This window comes from Phragmites australis, chromosome 10, assembly GCF_958298935.1.
Source record: "Phragmites australis chromosome 10, lpPhrAust1.1, whole genome shotgun sequence".
Lineage (NCBI taxonomy): Eukaryota > Viridiplantae > Streptophyta > Magnoliopsida > Poales > Poaceae > Phragmites > Phragmites australis.
Window position 1 is genome coordinate 9,123,297 of NC_084930.1, and position 8,067 is coordinate 9,131,363.

General features: G+C 48.0%; 1 long non-coding RNA gene across 1 annotated transcript; it reads left to right on the plus strand.

Annotated features, from left to right (window-relative positions):
- The first annotated feature begins 6,074 nt into the window (after positions 1-6,074).
- Positions 6,075-7,285, plus strand: LOC133930770 (uncharacterized). Its single transcript, XR_009911802.1, has 2 exons — positions 6,075-6,377; positions 6,468-7,285. It is a non-coding gene; the product is annotated as an uncharacterized LOC133930770 (long non-coding RNA).
- The last annotated feature ends 782 nt before the right edge of the window (positions 7,286-8,067 follow it).

Here is an 8,067-nt window from a genome sequence, read left to right on the forward strand (position 1 = left end):
CCGGCGTCGTCTACCCCGGGCAGCCGGTGTCGTGGACTCCCATGTCCAGCGGCGGCTATTGGGATCAAGCCGGCCTTGCCAACGTCTTCAGCACCATGCAGCTGACGCCTCTGTCCTCAGGTGAATGGTACATGGACTCTGGCGCGAGCAGCCACATGGCGTCCGACACCGGTACTCTCTCTGTTTCCCACCCACCATCCCGTTCTACTCCCTCTCATATTGTTGTCAGTAACGGTTCCTTGTTACCTGTTACCGCTACTGGTTCCACCACTCTTTCTTTTGAACGTCCTTTGTCCCTTCAGAATGTACTCGTCTCTCCTCATATTATTAAAAATATGATATCCGTTCGTCGCTTTACCACTGACAATCTTTGTTCAGTTGAATTTGACCCTTTTGGCCTTTCTGTGAAGGATCTGCACACTCGGAGCGTGATCACCAGGTGCAATAGTACCGGTGATCTCTATCCCCTGCTGCCCGGCCTCCTCAGTCCCCAGGCTCTCCTCGCTGCATCCACCTCTCTTTGGCATCGTCGTCTCGGTCATCTTGGCTCGCCGGCGTTAACCAAACTCATTTCCAGTGCCGCTATCGAGTGTAATAAACGTGACGCCGAGTCCATCTGCCATGCCTGTCAACTCGGTCGTCACTATCGTTTACCTTTTTTCCTTTCCAGTTCCCGTGTTGTTCGGAACTTTGATTTAGTTCACTGCAATTTATGGACATCTCCCGTCGTCAGCGTGTCTGGCTACAAATACTATTTGGTTATTCTTGATGACTGTTCTCATTTTTTGTGGACCTTTCCGCTTCGTCTTAAATCTGACACTTTTGCCACCCTTGCCCACTTCTTTGCTTATGTCCGCACTCAGTTTTCCACCACCATCAAAAGTGTGCAATGTGACAACGGACGGGAATTTGATAACTCCTCCACTCGCTCTTTTTTCCTCACCCATGGCATTGCTCTTCGCATGTCATGCCCACACACGTCCCCGCAAAACGAAAAAGCCGAACGCATCATCCGCACCACCAACAACATCATCCGTAGCCTCATGTTCCAAGCTAGCCTGCCTCCATCCTATTGGGTGGAAGCCCTGCACACAGCTACTCACCTTCATAATCTTCACCCCACCAAAACCCTGAACCTCGCCACGCCTCACTTCGCTCTCCATGGTGCTCACCCTTCCTACTCTCATCTATGTGTCTTTGGCTGTCTTTGCTATCCCAACCTATCTGCCACATCCATCAACAAACTTTCGCCCCGCTCCGCCATGTGCATTTTTCTTGGCTATCCGTCGGAACACAAAGGCTACCGGTGTCTGGACTTGTCCTCTAATAGGATTATTATTTCTTGCCATGTGGTGTTCGATGAGTCCGTGTTTTCGTTTGCTAACCTGGAGGCCCCGTTGCCACCTACCACTTATGATTTTTTGGCAGATGAAGGTTTTTCTATGCAGCCCATCGGTCGTCGGCTTCTACCGGCCGCTGACGCTGCCCCTGGTGGATCCGTTGCATCCCAGGTTGCTGCCAGTGTCACCGAGCCGGCACCAGCACCCGGCGCATCCCCGAATGTGCACACCGGCACCCCGGCTGCCGCTGCTGCCTCTTCTCCGGCCATACTGCTGGGGTCTGCAACCCCCTCGGCTACCGCATCGCCCTCCACTCCCGCTGCCCTGAGTGGTTCTCCACCCTCGGCTGCTGCCAGCGGGACACCGGCGCTTGCAGCCGGCCCCGGCTCTTCACCACCATCGCGGGCGGTTCCTGTGCAGCCCCCCGTCAATGACCATGTTATGGTCACCAGAGGCAAGCGGGGTTTTCGCCTTCCAGTGCAGCGGCTCAACCTTCAGGCCACATCTCTATCTCCCATTCCCAAGACGTACCGTGGTGCTCTTGCCGACCCTAATTGGCGTGCGGCCATGATTGAAGAGTTTACTACCCTGCAGCAGAATCATACTTGGGATCTTGTGCCTCGTCCAGCTGGGGCCAATGTGGTCACTGGCAAATGGGTCTATCGTCATAAGTTTGCTTCAGATGGGTCTCTTGACAGATACAAAGCTCGGTGGGTGGTTCGTGGCTTCACTCAGCGTCCTAGTATTGACTATGATGAGACTTTCAGTCCGGTTGTTAAGCCTGCCACTGTTCGCACCGTCCTCAGTGTTGCTTTGTCCCATCAGTGGCCTGTCCATCAGTTGGATGTGAAGAACGCCTTCCTCCACGGCACTTTGCAGGAGACTGTATATTGTGAGCAGCCATCTGGATTTGTGGATCCCCCTCATGCTGATCACGTCTGCCATCTTCGGAAGTCCCTGTATGGTTTGAAGCAAGCACCGCGTGCCTGGTACAGTCGGTTTGCTTCTCACATCTTGTCCCTGGGATTTGTTGGTGCTCGATCTGACACATCGCTCTTCATTTACCGTCATGGCTCCGACTTGGCATACTTACTTCTATATGTTGATGGCATTGTCCTCATTGCCTCGTCCGATGCTCTTCTCCGACGCATCATTGCAGCCCTAACTGAGGAATTCTCGATGAAGGACCTCGGCCCTCTTCACCACTTCCTTGGCGTGTCTGTCACCAGGCGTAATGGTGGGCTGTTTCTCTCTCAGCGGCAGTATATGCTGGATATTCTGGAGCGAGCTGGTATGTCCGATTGCAAGCCCTGTTCTACCCCTATTGACACTTCTGCCAAGGTTTCTAGTGATGGCGTCCCCGTGCCTGATGCGACCGATTACCGCGCCCTTGCTGGCGCCCTGCAGTATCTCACTTCCACCCGACCCGACATTGCATATGCCGTTCAGCAAGTATGCCTCTATATGCATGACCCCCGCGAGCCTCATCTCGCTTTGGTGAAGCGGATCCTGCGCTATGTTCGCGGTACTCTAGACTTTGGCTTGCAGCTGTACTCCTCCACTGTGTCCTCCTTGACAGCTTATTTTGATGCTGACTGGGCGGGCTGTCCTGACACACGGCGCTCCACGTCCGGGTATGCTGTTTTCCTAGGCGATAATTTGATTTCTTGGTCTTCCAAGCGTCAGCCGATGGTCTCTCGTTCCAGTACCGAGGCAGAATACATGGCGGTTGCTAATGCTGTTGCTGAGGTGACTTGGTTGCGCCAACTTCTTCTTGAGCTTCACTGTCTTGTTCGCCAGGCGTCTGTTGTCTACTGCGACAACGTGAGCGCTGCTTATTTGTCGACGAACCCAGTTTAGCATCAGCGCACCAAGTATATTGAGATTGATCTTCACTTTGTTCAGGACAAAGTTGCTACTGGAGCTGTTTGAGTTCTCCACATGCCTACTTCATCTCAGTACGCCGATATCTTCACCAAGGGGCTGCCGACATCTGTCTTCACTGAGTTTTGTTCCAGTCTCAATGTTCGTGGCTGAGGACGATGTTGAGACTACGGGGGGTGTTAGACATATCAATCCCTGTAATCACGTTGTTAGACTAGTATCTTATTTAGCGCTGCTTTGTTTGGCAAGTCCTATAGCCGTTGGTTACCTTTCCTTCCACGGTTGGACTGGATACGGCAACCCGTCTATATTTATGTACGCGCTTCCTACTATTGATAATCATCACGATTTACATCGTCTATCAAGACCTGCTTTGGTGTGGAGCCTGACGCGGTAGCGCCAAAGCCTGCGTAGTTGGGTGCGAGGGAGCCATGGCTTGGAGGCCACAGTAGTATGTAGTAGAGCATTTATAGTCTATCTATCTTGCTTCAACCGGAATTTCGTGCAACCTGCAAGCATCCGTTCTAGAGGGTGTGGGCCAGTTGATGTTAGTATGTCAGAAGTAGTCTGCCACAGTTTATGCTCGGGTTAGGCACTGCAATATGCAAATGATACGTTTACTAACTTTTCAGAGATTGACGAAGGATAGTGTCCTAACTTCGCGTGCTGCAACAGTTTAGCTTGAATGTCTAGAAACATGTTTCTTTTTTGTGTCTCACCGGAGACAAAAACAATTTCTTGTTACTAGTCCGGTGTATTATACTCCCTTCAGTCATAAATATTCGATGTTTTGATAAAAAATCATCAAACTTTTAAAACTTGGAGTCAATAGTTTTCAAAATATTTAGTTTAAAAATATAAAAATCATACGTATAGATTTGTCTTAAAAAATATTTTATAATAGTATATTTTTATTAGGTATTATAATTATATTCTAATAAAAAATAGTGATCAAAATTGCATATCGAAGACTATAAAAAATAAAAAAAATATCATGTATGTTTGACTGGATCGAGTAGATGTTATTTTAGGAAGTTAATTTTGATTTGCAAATAGCTGTCGTTTTGAGCTTCGAAACCGCATTTTTACCAAACGCCTCTATTAGTGGTGTTACAGAAAATTCGTGTTTCGAAATAGTTGGCGCTTCACAATTCCAGAGGCACGTCTCCTGGGTAAGCCATGTTATCCACTTTTTTTGCTTGTGGTGTGTGCTTGATAGGGTATATCATTTTGGTTAAAACTCTACCGATACAAATGGCTAGTTCTACGCATTTGATTAATACTACTACAGAACTAGTCATAAGTCTTGGTTCATCAGTATCGATTCGATCAAAACCGACACTGATAGAGTATCACTGTCGGTTCGTAGCAAATCTACACATCTACCCATCCATTTAGATAAAAATCGGCACTGATAAGTGGTATTAGTGTCAGTTTTTAATACTAACCGGTACTGATACTAGCTTCCGGACCCAAAATAAAATTACGCTGTCATTTTGACTCATATTTACGTCCTCCGGCTCTCTCTCTCCCTTTTCTCTTCCTCTCTCCATTCTCTCTCTCTTATCCCTTCCTCTCTACCAGCCAAGCGGGAGCGAGCTTGTCTTGTCTTTTCCTTCCTCTGTCTGGTTGTTCCCTCCCCTTCTCTTTCGTGTTCTTGCCACGTCATCCTCCTCGCTGATTCGATCGTTGGGTGATCCTCCTTACCGTCCCTTTTCATTTCTTTTCCCCGTTCCTTCGATTGGTGCCGCGTGCTCTTGCGGTGGGAGCTCGTGTTGCCGTTCTTCATTTTGGTTGGGTTTATTTGGCCTGTTCTTCATTCGATCTGTTCATTACGCATCGCGTTGGTATGTCTTGTGCCTTTGATCTTGATGGCGGTATGTGGATCTCGTTCCTGTTGTCTCCTGCTGATTTTGAGCAATGGATTTAGTGGGTTTTTTTTGTTTAGTTTGAGTTCTAGCTCTGGTGGTTGCGGCATGAGTTCTTTTGCTTCCGATCTTGTTTCGTTCTTGGTCGTGCCCATGCTGTGTTCTTGGAAGCGGTGTCGAGCGAGAGCGTTATCTTGTGCATGTGTTGTGGCGATGACCTTCGAGTCGCCCCGTTTGCAGGTGTGCTCGGTAGTTCGGCATTTGTGGCAACCGAGCGGCTACAGGAGCGGCATCCGAGCCGACTCGGATGCCACTCCCACCGCCATTTCTTTTTTTTTATTCTCTGAAAATGGCGATTGTGTCGGGTGGTCAACCGGCACTGATAGTCAGTGCCGAGTAAAGAGTACCGGTTGAAAAACCTACAGTAAAACCGTTTTTTAATCGGCACTGACATACCTTTCTGCAGTGGTGTAAAGTTGTTGATCATTTGAAAGCGGAAGTAAATAAGAGCCCCTATACTGGGAATAAAGATGTCCAAATGGGCCGTGCTTACTGGGCCGGCTCGAGGCACGGAACTGTAGGCACGGCCCAGGCACGGCCCGACCCGAGCCGAGATGGGTCGGGCCGACACGGCACGAGGCCACGGGCTGTGCCTGGGCCGAGCGCGCGGCACGGCCCGGTCGAGTCGGGCCGGCACGGGAACGGCCCAGCCCACGGCCGGCACGGGCACGGCACGGCCCGGCTCAGGCACGGGTGGCCCAGGAGGCACGGCCGGGCCGGGCCGGCACGGCACGACCCGGGAACGCGGCGGCCCATCACGGCACGGCCGGCCCGGCACGGCACGGCCCACCGTGCCGGCTCGGCACGCGGCGGCCCACGGCATGGCCGGGCTGGCACGGCACGGCACAGCCCACCGCGGGGGGCACGGCCTGGCCGGCGGGGGCACGCCGGTTAACGGGTTAAACGGGCCAGGAACGGCCCGTTTAACCCGTTAACCCGATATTTTTGAATTTTATAGCCGTTTTGTGACCGTTTGAGCTCCAAAAAATTCGAAAAAAATTGCAAAAATCACCATTTTTCACCTATAAATAGAGGAGCACCTTGCCCTTCCATTCCACACCAGCAACACCATTTTCTCTCTTGTTTCCTCCTCTCATTCTTGTCTCAAAGTTTGTGAGAATTAGCGATAATTTGGCAAAATTAGTTTGAATTGTTGCAAAAAAATCCGAGCAATTCCAAAATCGTCATCCTGCTGACTTGCTATCTTGAAGTTGAAGAAATCTTGGTGATTTTTTTGCATCGTTGTTGAGTCTTATTTTATTATTAGTTTTATTACTTGATTATTTCTAACTCTGAATATTTGCAATTTTTGTAGTGTCATTCGACATTGATCATGGATGCCGGTGATCATGATACATCCATAGATCATGATTTTTTTCTCCAAGGACTCACAGGGGACTACGGCCCCTTTGATACCAGTGCTGCAGGTGATGATGGACCCGACGGTGAACCTCTGGTTGGTTCACATCCAGATCCAGGTGATGCAGCAGCAGTTCCATCGTCAGGCTCTACAAGTGCGCACACATTAGCAAGCAGCGGGTCTAAAAGATCAAGAGCCGGTACTTCCGAAGTTTGGCAAGACTTTGAAAGGATCTACAAAGAGGAAGATGGGGTAAGTGTCAGGTATGCTAGGTGTTATATTTGTAAAAATGAATTATCTGCAAAGCCCTCGGGTGGAACGGGGCACTTGAAGAGGCACGCCATAAGTTGCAAGCGAAAGAGTGGAGCAGCCATGAAGCAGACGGTGTTGCAGTACAACCCCGATGGCTCTGTTCATCATTGGGAGTACGACTCTGCCAATGCTCGAAAAGAGCTATGTCGCTTCATTGCAAGAGCGGATCTACCACTCAATATCGGTGAGTCTGCTGCATTTGAAGATTACATTAAGCAAGCTCATAATCCTAGGTTCACGCATGTTTCTAGACAGACAACTAGTAGGGATATGGTAAAATACTACAATACGTGTCGTAGCAAACTTAAAGAAATATTGCAAACATGTACATTTTCAGTTGCTTTGACCTCGGACATATGGGCAGGTAGGGCTAGAGAGGATTATCTTAGTGTGGTTGCTCATTTTGTTAATAATGATTGGGAATTAGAAAAGAGAATAATAGGTTTTCGTTTGATTGACAACGCGCATACCGGTGAAAATATTGCTGAAAAAAATATCTCAAGTAGTTGCAGACTTTGGCCTCACGAATAAAATATTTTCTATCACTTTAGATAATGCCGGTGCAAATTCTAGAGCAATGGATATTCTTACTCCGTTGTTTAGTACTTATGCTGAATTTTTCTTGTTACATCAACGTTGTGCTTGTCATATTATCAATCTTATAGTAAAATATGTTTTGAAGAGGTTATCGCGATACTTAGAAGATTTTCGTACTACAATATCTTTTGTGAACTCCTCTAACCAACGAATTACAGCATATAAACAGTATTGTGTTGCAATGGGTGTGCGTCCACGTAAGTTTGCTCTGGACATGCCGGTGAGATGGAACTCTACTTTCTTGATGCTTAAAAATATTATACCATATAAGAGCACATTTGGTGTGTTTATTCATACACATTACCATCAGCATGGGGGTCAAATTTTACTCACGGAAGCGCATTGGTATGTTGCTGAAAGGATACTGGAGTTTCTTGAATTTTTTTATGATTCAACTGTGAGTTTATCAGGAGTTTATTATCCAACATCTTGTTTAGTAGTGCATAATATTGTTGAAATTGCTACTCATTTAAACAACTATGAAAATGACAATCTTCTAAGAGATTGTGTAGTTCCTATGAAATCTAAATTCTTAATGTATTGGAAAGAAATTCCTTTGTTATAAGCCTTTGCCTTTATTTTAGATCCTAGAGCTAAAATTGCAGCTTTTTGTAGAGTTCTCGCAATTCTAGGTGATGCTCTTGGC